Source organism: Bos taurus, chromosome 22 (genome assembly GCF_002263795.3).
Source record: "Bos taurus isolate L1 Dominette 01449 registration number 42190680 breed Hereford chromosome 22, ARS-UCD2.0, whole genome shotgun sequence".
NCBI classification, from domain to species: domain Eukaryota; kingdom Metazoa; phylum Chordata; class Mammalia; order Artiodactyla; family Bovidae; genus Bos; species Bos taurus.
In genome coordinates, this window is record NC_037349.1 from 30280032 (window position 1) to 30294097 (window position 14066).

General features: G+C 40.4%; 1 protein-coding gene across 20 annotated transcripts in view; it reads left to right on the forward strand.

Moving 5' to 3' along the window:
* Positions 1-14066, forward strand: part of FOXP1 (forkhead box P1) — a 627940-nt gene that overhangs the window by 217754 nt on the left and 396120 nt on the right. The window lies entirely within an intron of this gene.

The following is a 14066-nucleotide window of genomic DNA, read 5'->3' on the forward strand; positions in this document are numbered from 1 at the left end:
CTTTCTGCCATAAGGGTGGTGTCATCTGCATATCTGAGGTTATTGATATTTCTCCCAGCAATCTTGATTCCAGCCTGTGCTTCCTCCAGCCCGGCGTTTCTCATGATGTACCCTGCATATAAGGTAAATAAGCAGGGTGACAATATACAGCCTTGACATACTCCTTTTCCTATTTGGAACCAGTCTGTTGTTCCATGTCCAGTTCTAACTGTTGCTTCCTGACCTGCATATAGGTTTCTCAAGAGGCAGGTCAGGTGGTCTGGTATTCCCATCTCTTTTAGAATTTTCCACAGTTTATTGTGATCCACACAGTCAAAGGCTTTGGCATAGTCAATAAAGCAGAAATAGATGCTTTTCTGGAACTCTCTTGCTTTTTCCATGATCCAGTGGATGTTGGCAATTTGATCTGTGATTCCTCTGCCTTTTCTAAATCCAGCTTCAACCTCTGGAAATTCATGGTTCACATACTGTTGAAGCCTGGCTTGGAGAATTTTGAGCATTACTTTACTACCATGTGAGATGAGTGCAATTGTGTGGTAGTCTGAGCATTCTTTGGCATTGCCTTTCTTTGGGAATTTTGTAACTAGAAATATGTTCTGACCACTTTCATCTTTTTCCCCCTTCCCCCACCTACTACCCACCTTCTCACCTCTGCTGACCACAAATCTTATATTTTTATCTATGAATTTTGTTTTGGGGATGTAATTGATGAACAACACTACACATTACTTACTGATGCACAACATAGTAATTGGATAATTCTATATATACCTTACAAAATGATCACCATGATAAGTCTAGTTACCATCTGTCACCATACAGAGGTATTACATTATTATTGACTATATTTGGCACACTGTACATTGCATATCTGTGGCTCATTTGTTTTGTAACTGGAAGTTTGTACCTCTTTATCTCCCTCACCCATTTCACTCATCCCTTCACCCCCTCTGCTCTAAAATAGAAAACATAAGTTCATTTTGAAAGTTAATATTCCAGTGCCCACCAGGTAATGTAAATTTTAAGGATAATTTTACAAAGTCTGCTTCACTCCTGCAACCTTCCAGCTTTGTTTTTATCAGCAGCGAGAGCAAGTGATTTCTTCATCTTTGTCCTTTTAATATCATTTTATTATTTCCACGTGTGAAATCAGAGTATTTTAGTTGGATAAACCATTTCGTTTCCTCATCATGCTTCTGTCTAGAATGTCTCCTTGTACTTTTTATTCTTTACTTGGGGAGATACCCAAGTTCTCAGATATAGAACATTTAGGACCTAATTTTAATATGATAAGCTGAGAATTCACTTGACGGTGGCTTGTAGTTACTTCTGTCTAGATTTTCCTATCTTCCAAGGTGAGATATGCTATACAAAAATGTGACAACAAGACCAAAAGCAAGTGTATGCATCATCACGTGACACTGAAATCACCTTCTGTTTTTTCCCCATATCACACTGTTTAGTCTTGTCTGGATTCCAGTTGTTTCTTTACTTAGGCCAACTTGTTGTGTCTTCCTTGGAATTTATCTGAGGAGAAGAATTAAGAGAAACCCTTACAATTTCCTTCTCAGAAAGGATCCCTGACTTGTTTCCACTTATCTGCAGATATCAGTGAGCTCTTTTTTTTTTTTTTTTGTGAACACATTTAGAGGTAATGGGTTTTGCCTTGATCTGATAACTGATGGAATCTTCTCTCCTCCTCAAGGCAGTTCTGGTTTAACTTCTGTGGGGATTTGACTCTTGACGTGGCTTGGGATATTCTCAGTCTGATTAGCAAGGATGTCAGCTTTCCTTCAAGTGAAGGACCAGGTCGTCCTTTATTGTTCAACATTTTAATCTTTGGGTATGAACAGAAACAGACTCACAGACATAGAACACAAATTTATGGTCACCAAACAGAAAAATGCATGAGGGGATAAATGAGGATCTTGAGATTAGCAGATACAAACTGCTGCATCCTAAATAAATCAACAGTAGCGTCCGACTATATGGCACAGGGAACTTAATTCACTCTCCTGTAATAAACCATAGTAGAAGAGAATATGAAAATATGTACTTTCTAATATGTGTGTGTGTGTGTGTCTAATCATTGGATCACTTTGCTGACACAAGAAACTAACACAACATTTTAAGTTAACTATACATCAATTAAAAAAAAAAATGACTGGTAGACACAGGGAGAAATCAGAGTAAAAATTAATGAAGCCAACTTTGATACAATTGCCTCTCTGTTCAAGAAGTGCAGGGAGTTTGCTATTTTATTTGTCCAGGATGAGATACTAAACTCTTGCTCTTGAATATTGGCAAGTAGATAATTGTGTCATCAGGTTATGATACTTGAGGACAATGCTGTGACTTGGGTCACTGCACAGTAATAACTTGTCAGCTTTTTGCTCCTTGTTGTCCTTTGGGGGTTCAGATCCTCCCGAAGTTCGTTTTCTGACTTGTGTATGTGGCATAGAATGGGCATACTCAATAAAATGCTTCCACAAGAGACTCTTATTAGTATATGTACAAAATACTTCTGAGCTTTAGTGGAAGTTACTCCATTATGACCCTTTTTGCATGCTCCCTGCTGAGAAAACACTCTAGAAACGGATGTCAACCAGGGGAGATTCATTCATTCCATACGTTTTCTAATTTCCAAAAATGTACACCGTCAATATTTTTTCTTAATTGAACAGTTTGTTGAACAGACGGGTGCTTTAATTATGGTGGTCTAAATTTACACACATTGCAGTGGTATTTTGCTACATTAATTACCTTACTTGTCAAGAGTAACAGGTAATTACTACATCAACTCACCCTCCTGCAGTACATGGAAACATAACTTTATTTGAACAGATACAGTACTCCAGATTATAGCCACCCCACACCCTAGGTTGTGATAAGAGATAGCTGCGCTCACAGTATTTGTTTTACCATGAGGAAGGGAGAGAGGTGAGCTGACCCTTTTCCTTGTGTCTGTCCACCTAAGATGGAAATCCAGAAACTATGTCACGGATTCAAAGAATCTGGACTGGAAGGAACCTTTGGAATAATTGAATTCATTAAATCTTCTCCTTGAAATGTGTTTCAGAGAGTGACTTTTCTAAGTATGCACAAGAAGTAAAATTAGTGTCCGGTCCAGAATTGGCACTGATTTTTCCCCACCAGGCTGCTAAAAAGCTTAGAAATGTGAATGACTTTTAAAAAATAATTCTAGAAAAATCGTTTGGTATAAGACATTTTGAATATTTGTTCACTTCATCTCTCTCATTTGAACTTCTCACCGTTGCTTTGGCTGCCTCGTGAAGAGTATTTATCCTGTATTCTGTTGAACTGCCAGGTACAACTCATGTCATTTGATTTCCTCTTCAGTGTATGGGTGTCAGCTTTTATGACAAGTTGTGTTAAAATTCTAGTTTAACTTTTTTTTTTTTTGTAAAGGTGTGAACATTTTTGAGCATATAGGATGCCCTTAGCAAAAATGCAGCATTACCTCTCTTGGTTGCCATGGCATAGAAAGAAACGATTGTGTTAGCTTTTAGGTGTGGCACGGAATATACTCAATGACATAATAGAGGCGGTCTGTCTTGAAAGGCTTTGTCCCCTTTTTAGTCAAACACCTGTGACAAAATTACGAACTGTGGTTAACATACACCACTTACAAGTGGTTTTTCAGTGGCAACCAGGGTGGAGGAGCTCAGCTTGCAAAGGACTTTCTTTCCCTTTGCGCCTGGCAGTGGGAGTGGGCTGGCATTAGAAGGAAGCTCGGGATGTCTAAGGGTTATGGACACAGCCTTGCAGACGTGACAGGAGTGGTTTGTAGATGATAGAGGGGGCCTCTTGGGGGATTTGAGATGTGCAACCAAGCATCTCCCCAGCCTTTGACCCACTTCAGTTTCCCAGGCCTGAAATTGTGAAACAGATGCCTCATTCTTAAAATTGTAGTCTTTTCATGAGCCATTATACATCTCCCTGGGCTCTGGAACTTGTGATATTATAGTCTATGGTTATTGACTTTTTTCTTAGTTTTTTTTTTTAATTAAAAGATTGCATAGGCTAATTATTATAATTTAGTCATTCGTGCATCCAGCAAATATCTCTTGAATGTCTGCTGTGTGACAGTCATTGTGCTGCATGTGGCAGGGGAGGGGCACTTAGTGAGGGAGCAAGTAGAACAGATCCTTGCTCTCATGGAGTTTGCCTTCCAGTAGAGGAAGCAGAGAGAGTCAGTAATGAGTGCAGTGGAGGGGCAGTGTATTTACATAGAATAAAAGTACGTGAAGGAAACAGTATATACATCCTGTACCTTGACAGGGTCATTTAAGACAGTCTGATCAGAGAAGGTGGCATGAAAGAGATAGTATCTAATTTAAGTTATAAAGGTTAAAAATGTCCTCCGTATACAAAGAGCTAAAGGAAGAACATTTTAGGCAGAGAGAAAGGTGAGGGCTAAGTCTCAAGTGTTAGTAGTAAGAGCAGATATGGGAACAGAAAGCCATTAGTAAGAATGGGGGTGAGGGATGGGGATGGTATGGGAGAAGTTGGAGGGGGACGTTGGGCCCTGCATGACAGGGCAAAGGGCTGGGTCTTATTTGAGACTGATGCAAAGTCCTCCAAGACAGCCACTTCCAATTCAGGGTGCAGAACAGACCACACAGGTGACTCCGGGGGATGGGATTGCAGAGCTTCAGGTATTTTCCACAGAGTAGCCTTCTTTGGGAGAGAGGCGATGGCCTTGGTCCCCAGAGATTGGGCATGGAACCCTGGAAGAGGCCCTACCTAAAACAGGCTTGGCTGGTCCTTGTTAGGAGAAGAGCATCTTCTTCCTGGGCTGGCATCCGGATGCAGGTGGACAAGGAAGTCCTCCAACTTCAGCTGCGGTGGCTGAACCTGCAGCAGCTTCACCTGGGGACAGAAATGTGAGTTTTCTGGCCTTACCACAGCCTTAGTGAATCAGAAACTCTGGGTTAGGACCCAACATTCCTGCTTTAATGAACTTTTTGGGTGACAGTGATGAGCATGCAAGTTTGAAAGCCCCTCTTTATAAGATATATTAGTGCCGCCGGAAAGAACTTAACAGGTCTCCAGACTCACTGTCCTCAGTCTGCAGATGAGGGGACCCAGTTAAAGACAAGAACTTAGTGGTGATCCTGTGCTGATGAGAACCTGGCTTTCTTGATCTTATTCTAAGTGCTCTTTATTCTTGGGTTTATGGATTTAAAGAATAAACAAAGCCCACTTTGGTTTTCTTGAGGGATCATTGTGATATTTATAAAACGGAGGAGACAGATGGATATTTAAGAAGGAATAGCACTGTGGTCTGTGAACTGAGGCTGCCTCATTTCTCCTAATACTGTTTTCTCAGATAATTTAGAAAAGCAGTTTTAGTGTGAATAACCTGCTTCTGTCTCCCTGTCAGTGGTAGAAAAACAAGTGTTTTGTCTTAAGTTACACCACTGAGACACTTAGCAAAGTGTAATTGCATTCTTTTATTTCTGTAATACTCAGTGTACTTGGCCTTGTTTTTGGATTGAAAGTCCTGGTACTCCCAAGTTATATTTATAAAGTCATGGTAGAAGGCAGAAGGTGGATTATTTTAAGGCCTGGTGTTTGTGCTTTCTCGTTTCTGTTTTGACCAAGAGAATCATAGGATTGCCCTCTTCCCTGGCTAAGTCCTCTTCACCTTTGATGTCTTAGGCTTCCAGACCATTTGTCACGTGCAGCCTTTTCTGACCTCTTGTGCTTAGGTCACATCTCTCTGTTGATATTTCCCACTTGCTTGAATTGTTTCCTGGTAGACTGTGGCCCTCAGTGAGGTCTCTGCCCTCAGTGGTCACAATTTGAAGCTATACTCAGCTTTGAACACAGTGTCTGGCCCAGGGCAATTACAGAAAAAGTTAACCATCACATGAATGCTTGCCCTCTTAATTGATTCATCATTTGTTACTCTCTTAACAAAACCCAGTTCTAGGAAGACACAGTGATAGATTTTCTAAAAGGAGAATACACAGAATATTAAGACATGGTCCCACGGTGGAGACAAAGCCAAAAGTAAGTATGTATTCAAGGAAATTCTAATGAGGGCTATAATAAGTTGTGAAGTACATTAGTCAGGATGTGTCGTGCTAGCTGCCATGACTAACAGCCCACAGGTTTTGGAAGCTTACCATAATAAAGATGTATGTCATGGTCCCTCATGTCTGTGTGTGCCCACAGAACGTCTCCATCCTCTACTTGCCATGAGAACAGGGGCTCTCCATGGTCTTAGAGGAAGAACAGGGAACATGGTTGTTGTTTTTTTTCTGGGCGGGGGTGGGGGTGGGGGGCTGGTCAGGCTTAGAAATGGTGTGCCTTGCTTTTGCTCCATCCAATGGACAAGAAATCAGGCACTTGGTCCCAACATAAGAGTCAGGAAAACAGGGCAACATAATCTTTATGTGTGCCCATGAAGAGGAAACTGAAATGGCACTGGTTATTATGTGGTAATGCCAAGCATCATGTTACTTTGGTTTTGGCCACTAATGTTTGATCACAGTAAAGCATAGCACCTCTTGTTTTTGTAGTCTGCTCATCGATAAACACCCTTGTTTTCCCGGAGATCAGGAAGAGCCATGCCCTTCAGGGGACCTTGATTGGTGTGTGTCACAAGGAAGATGTCTTTTATTTCATTCCCAAGTGAAAGCCCATCTTCCTCTGGGGTGGGGCAGGGTGATTTGTTGATGATCCAGCTGTGGCTTGCCTTCATTCCACTGGAAGCTGGAATATTCTATCCCAGGTGGGAGTGTGACTACACACAGGTTGGGTTTCCCCTGGCAAGACCTGTTTGTGTTTGTTCTGCACCTGGCCCTATCTTTCTCTTCTCCCCCTCGAGTTTACAGGTTTGGAGAAAAGAGCTTGCTGGTGGTGAAGATGTACAAAATTTTCCCTGCTGACCGTTGTTCTGGGCTTACAGAGGACCCATGGGCAAATGCTTATGTCTTAGGGAGAAAACTGAAGTTACTTTTAAGACTTTAAGTTTTTTGTATAGGTCTCCCACATTGCAGGCAGATTCTTTACTAGCTGAGCCACGAGGGAAGCACAAGAATACTGGAGTGGGTAGTCTATCCCTTCTCCAGCGGATCTTCCCAACCCAGGAATCGAACCTGGATCTCCCACATTGCAGGCAGATTCTTTAACAGCTAAGCCACAAGGGAAGCACAAGCATATTGGAGTGGGTAGTCTATCCCTTCTCCAGCGGATCTTCCCGACCCAGGAATTGAACCTGGCTCTCCTGCGTTGCAGGCGGATTCTTTACCGACTGAGCTACGGATTCTTTACTGACTGAGCTACCAAGGAAGCCCATTTGTGTACTTGTATCAGGTTATTTTGAAGACGATATTATGGGGAATTTTTCATAATACATTAAGTGGAAGAAAATATATAATTAAGTGTTTACAGTGCCCTGTATTCTTTTGTTTTTTTAGAATGAGAGGCTGGGCAGGGCCAGTGGAGATATGTAGTTGAGCTAAAGGCTGGAGAGTTGTCCAGTGGCCAGATCATGAGGGCCCTGTATGGGCTAAGGGCAAGTTTTGATCTCTTTCCCCCCAAGTACTGGGGAGTCACTAAAAGTATGCAAGTGCCGAGTGAGTGCAAGGTGAGTATGCCCTCATGGGTGTGTGTGTCTGAGACAGAGAGCGACTGGCTGAGAGAGAGAGAACAGTGATGAGTGGTGACTGCCTTTGCTGTGTGTTTTTTGACTGCTGGGGAAGGATGTCCACAGGTGAGAGTGAGTGTGAGACAGCATGGAACCCTCTTCCATCTCCTCCCACTTTCTGCTAAGTTACTTGTCAATCAGGAGCTCACCGTTCCCATTTCAAAGCAGGGTAATACATTGGGGTAAGTATTTATGAAGTGCCGAGCTTTTTGATCGATACCTATGTTGTTTTAAAGGAGCCAATGACTAGAATTGTTCTAAGTTATTGAAAGACGAACTTACTGTGTGCCAGTGTGGAAAGAAGAGACAAAGTATAATTTTTGCATCAGGCAAATGATTTACAGCTATAATCCTCAAGTAATCAAGCTGTTTCTACAAAGTTGTTTTGTTCTTTGAAAGACTTAAAGTATAAAAAGTTAATTTACTTATAGAATCTCATGAAGAGGACTTTTTAAAAGTAAGGTGGACTGTTCAGTTGCTTTGAGGAATCTTAATTCAGTGCATGAGATTCTGTAACACTGTGTTTGGGACATGAGAGATGTCATGAATCTCTGCTCTCAAGACATTTCTGGTCTGAAAAAGAGGCAATCAAGCCATTAATAAATGAGTGTCAATGAATGCACGACAAATGTCTTCCTCTTTCTGAAGTTGGCTTTTTGAAGATAGCTTTTTCATATTCTATAACCAATATTGGAGAAGTTGCTTTGTTTTGGAAAAGAAAAATATAAACAATTCTAAAGAAAAATAGCACCTAATCCCATTTCCTCCAAGGCAAACTCTGTCCATTTTATTTTTTTTTGATGCATATATTTGATGCTTATGCAACTGAGAGTCTACTTTAGCTATGATTTTTCTATCTTGCTTATTTCATGTCACATTATAACAGTCATCTGCACACATTTCTCTATTCCCATAATTATTTTAATAACTACAAGATACTCCAGATTGGGCTATCATTGACTTGCTTTTTTTATTCTGTTGGGATTCACATTTTAGGTAAAATAGATTCATAAAGTTTATCTCATTTATGTCTTGAACCATCTTGTATACTTCACTGTTGTCATAAAACATTAATGGGGAACTGAGATTTTTTTTTTTAAACCATTTGTCTGTATATGTCTGTGAACTTTGCCATCAAAAAAAAAAAAACAAAACAAAACAGTGAACCTTGTTACAACAACTTTACTTTCTTGGGAGAATAACAGAAGATATTTGATGAGTTTTTTTCTGGCATATTCTATCGTTGGACATGTAGCTCCTACTCTGAAGTTGGTTAATAAAGAACATCCTCCAGATCCAAGAAAACTCTTTGGTTCTAATGTGGGAGAACTTTGTGCCTGATTTTGGAACTTCCAGAGGTTGCCATTTCTTGCTCCCAGCACACCCTTCTGCAGTGACATTTTAAATCTACAAATTATTTACTTTTCTTATTTTTTTTTTAAAGTCCTTATTATAAGGTTATTTTAAAGTGACTGTTGTAACTTCTACCTTAAGACAGGGACTTGATTGTACTGGCTGAGAAAAACCATCAATGTTTTCTTTCTGTTACAGTGGCACTATTTTCCACTACTTTACATAGGAGAAATCACAGTGTGTTATGTTTCAGTATATAAAACCTCCAATCAATTTTCTAAGGCAGAAGTTAGCCTTAGAAATGATGGTGATGATCATTTTGCAATCCATAAAAATAGTGAATCAGTGTGTTTTACACCTGAAACTAATAGAATAAGTCAAATTGTACTTTCAACAAAAGGAGGGTGATGAAGAAAAGAAAGAAGCAGCAGCTGGCAAATTATGGCCCTGGGCTCCCATCCGGCCCACTGCCTGCTTCTGTAAATAAAGTTTTATCAAAACATAGAACCCATTTGTCTACTTTTCCCCTTTGGTTGCTTTCCTACTGCAGTGGGAGAGTAGGGTAATTGTCAGAGGGAACTTAGAACAGCCGCAAAAGCTACAGAATCTAAATTATTCACTGCCTGGCCCTTAAGCGAAAAAGGTTGCTAACCCCTGTTCTCAAATATGAACAAAGTATAGTAAAATGCCTTATATATACTTATATAACCATCACATTAAGAATGTAAAAATGTTTAAACTATTGATTTGTTACCAATTAATATGGCCTCAACATGCATTTTTTATTATTATTTTTTAATGTGGATTTTTATTTTAAATCACCAAGAATATCTGTGACACATACCCTTTTGTTGCTGGCTTTTCAAAACCTCTGTAGAAGTTTCTGACGTTCTTCTGATTATATTGGCACTGGACACTTTCTCCTCACACTTGTAATTGAAAATATTGTACTATATTTTAAAGCATGTCATGAACTTTGTTCTTTTATAAGCAACAACCAAAAGTGCTTGAGTTAGAAATAAGTCTATTCTGTAAATTTTGGATATTAAAAGCCAAGAGGCATTCAACTAAGAAAATGTCTCCTGAATCGACATTCCCTGACATCAGCTCATATTTCACTTCTTAGAGGCTCAGTGTTCATATCCATAAATTGGGAATCGGATCTCTTCACAAGGCTATGTGAAGATGAAGTAAAGAAAGATACACTTGACACATTTGGGGACACATTAGCTGGCTGTCCCCATTCTCTTTTCTACTCTTAGCATAATTAGAGGAGCTGATAATCACAATTGTAACATACCTTTAGGGATGTTTTCAAATTTACCAATTTACATGCAGTATTCCCAAGAATCAAGTATAATTTTGGAACCAGGTTCAAATTAAAAAAGGTCTGTGTATTTGGATACGAGATACTGGCAATTGTAACAAACATTTCTGAGTCTCAGAGGCTTATCTTAATGCAGGTATTATTTGTGAGCCACCTCTGTCTAGTGTTTCCCTGGTGGCTCAGATGGTAAAGCGTCTGCCTGCAGTGTGGGAGACCCAGGTTTGATTCCTGCGTCAGGAAGATCCCCTGGAGAAGGAAGTGGCAATCCACTCCAGCACTCTTGCCTGGAAAATCCCATGGACGGGGAGGGGTCACAAAGAGTTGGACGTGACGGAGCAACTTCACTTTCTTTCTGTCCCGTGGGGTGGGGAATGGGGTGTGGTGGTCTGCTCCATGTGGTGTTTCAGGGACCCTGACTCTTACCACCCAGTGACTCTACCATCTTGCAGGCCCTGGAGTTCTTCCCTGGACTCCTGGGCCCACAACCCAGGCTTCTGGGTCAGGATGAAGTAACATACCCACTTCCATCTATTTGGCCAGAACTCAGCCACAAGGACCCACCTAGCTAGAAGTACATCCCATCTGTGCACCCAACAAATGGGTGGAGATTTGATGAACATTTAACCAGTCTCTGCCAGTCTGACCACATCTTCTTGAGTTATTTAGCAGGACACATACTTAAGGCCTACACTGCACATAGATAGATGCTAGTAATCCCAGAACCTGTCTTTCACAGGTACCCATGTAAATAACAATGGGAGACAGTCATGCTGGGTAGGGACAATCAATCTGTATACTTGTTTAAATAAATTTTTTAAATTATCATGGGATCTGAATCTTCCCCCACATATTGTATGCCATTTACATAGTTTGGCATTCTGAAATTGCAGATCTATCATAGAGTCAGTTTACAGATACATGCATAAAAAACGTTGCCTGCAGTGGCATTTTCATTCCCAAAGTGGTCTATGTGGACTTGTATTTATTTTGCTGTATTGTAAAAGCAGAAGTCATACGCAGTGTTGATTGGAATTTTTATCCATGCGGACAGATAGAACATTTGTTGAAATACTACCACTATCATTTACTTAAAAGTGCACATCTGACAATGAACCAGATCAGGACCATTTTCGATTTTTTAATACCTCTCGTGGATCTGTGCACACCTTTTTTAAGTTATTCATTTTTAATGATGATTATATGAATATTTTAGGATTTATAATCACCATTAAACGAAGGACAAAATTTATCATACCAAAATAGAAATTTAATTTAAAGTAGAAAGAACTTGATTGCAAGGTTTAGTAGACTGGAAACAAGACACATGAGAGGATATTAAAGCACACTTTTTAAAAGACCCTTAAGAGTACAGGTTTACAATAGATTTGGAAAAAACACAGTTGTATTTAGTGATGTTTGTGAAGCTCATATTTGAGACAATCTCGTCAAACTTTTGTAAGGTTGAAAAGAACACTAAAAGCAAACAATTTTTGGTCATTCCATGAAAAAAAAAAATAGCTTAAAAAAAATCTTTATTCAGTACCATAAAGGTGGTGAAGTGTATTTGAGATAGAAGTTGCTCTTAACCTTAAGGTGATTCTGTGGCTTTGGTGAAGAGTCAAGCTTATACATGGCCGTAGGTGATTAAAAATATTCCTTACACTTTTCTTGGAACTCTTGACATTTCCTACTACCTGTCACTTTGTCCTTGACGAAATTTGAGGCCAAAAACAAGTTGACAAGGGTGGTTTTCCAGTCAGCTGTTCCTCGTTTTTTCCTGGGCAATCCTTTGTTATATTTGAGTTCAGATTTACTATTCATGAACCACATTTTAATCAGTGACCATATCCGACAAATGGAAGCTAAGCACTGGTTAGTATGTTGAAAATAAACACAAGACTCTCATTAATGTCGCTGTCTGAATAATTAGTTGAGCGTGGTGTACCGAGCTGTGGTGAAAGCAAGCTGGCTCCTCACTGGAGTGGCAGGCTGACAGCCGCGTCCTGGAGTGTGGTCATTAGTGAGCCCGCCATCGGTGTCGTGTTACGGTGTCAAATTAGTTAGTGTCCCCTTAGGAGAGAAACTGGACCTACAAATTATCCTCCCACATCCCTGCAAACCGTGTTTGCGAAGCCTGTGATCACGTGCGGGCAAATTATTAACATAGCTCATAAATTAACTAGTTTACAGGCTTATAACATTTTACAAGTAGATAATAAAGGGTAGAAAAGTTTTCCAATTGCTCTGCCCTGATGTGAGGGCCGTGATCCGCCGACGTTTCCCAGAGAAGCCCACGACTGATGGGTTTTGAAGAGGAGCAAACCCATGGACTGTCACACCGAATGTCTGGAAAATGTAGACCCTGAAAGGAAGCCAGTGTAAATCCATTGGAAACAATATAATTAACTTCGTTATCTCATTGCTCTGATGAGTCCATGACAACAGTCCTCTTTCTTGTGGTGGCAGTTGCTCATTAATGAGGTCACCAATTAAGTTTGAACTTTGCCAACTGAAATTATCTGGAAAAATATTTTTGATTCATTCTTATCATGCTCTTAAGCTGCCTTGTTGAAGGGGAATAATGCTAACACAGCATGTTAAACTCATATATATGAGAATGATGACTCTGAAGCTGTAATGTATTTGAGAAACAGTTTATATTCACGTTGATAGCTGATACCTAGAAAACAGAGTGTGGACCAGTCTGGCCTGAGTTTCTCTCTTATCAGGAAAAAGCCACTGGGAGCCCCACTTCTTACCTCTCCTCTGAGCCCTGGTAGACAGACACCCACATAGTTTCCGGAGATACATGACTATTCAAATCATAAAACTTCATACATCTCCTTTTCGGTTTCAACTTCTCTGTCTGATTAGATTAGAAGACATGTACGTTCACAGACTTTTCTCTGAGTTTACTGTTACGAGGAAGCAACGCACACACACAGGGAAGATATCATGCTTTTTGCTCCTCCTGTAGTTCCATTTCCCCCGCCTGACAGCAGGACCCTCCTGTGGTCTTCAGGGTTGTACAGTTGTCATTATCATCTCAGGGATCTAAGCAGAAACGGCCTGGCATGTAAAACCTTGCTCCTGACTACTAGTCACAGAAACTTCTGAGCCCGCTTGAGGATGAGTTAACTTGTCTGTCAGCAACTTCAACTTACTTGGCAATGGGTTTGGTAGATACTCCACTCGTAAATACCCACCCCAGCCATGAAGACACACAGCCTCAGCACACCTGAGCACTTGCGCAGGCTGATGGGGTTGCTGTGTCACAGCTTTCTTCTGTAGTTCAAGTGCAGTGGCAAAGAACTGTAACCTTTAGCAAGTGAGAATTGGTGTTTGGCTGCAAAGGAGATAGCTTGTCTTTTTCTTTTCTTTTTAAATAAGGTACTTATGTACGTGTGTGTGTGCACATGAGCATGTTACACACATGTTTGAGTCTGTGTGTTCTCTGGTGCTTCTACTGGACACACTGGGAGAGACTAAAGCCCAAAGCCCAAAGGAAGATCTTCACTGGGACTTAGGGATCATCTTAGCCTTATTTCTCAGAATGAGAACATTGGAGTTCTGAGAAGTTATACCCCCAAGTAAGAAGTGTTTGGAGTTAGAGGAACCAAATATCCTAAGTGAATGAAAATGCCTTCAAGAGCGGCAGTTTTACTTGGCTCTATAATATTTCACACTTTTCTGCTATAATTCTGT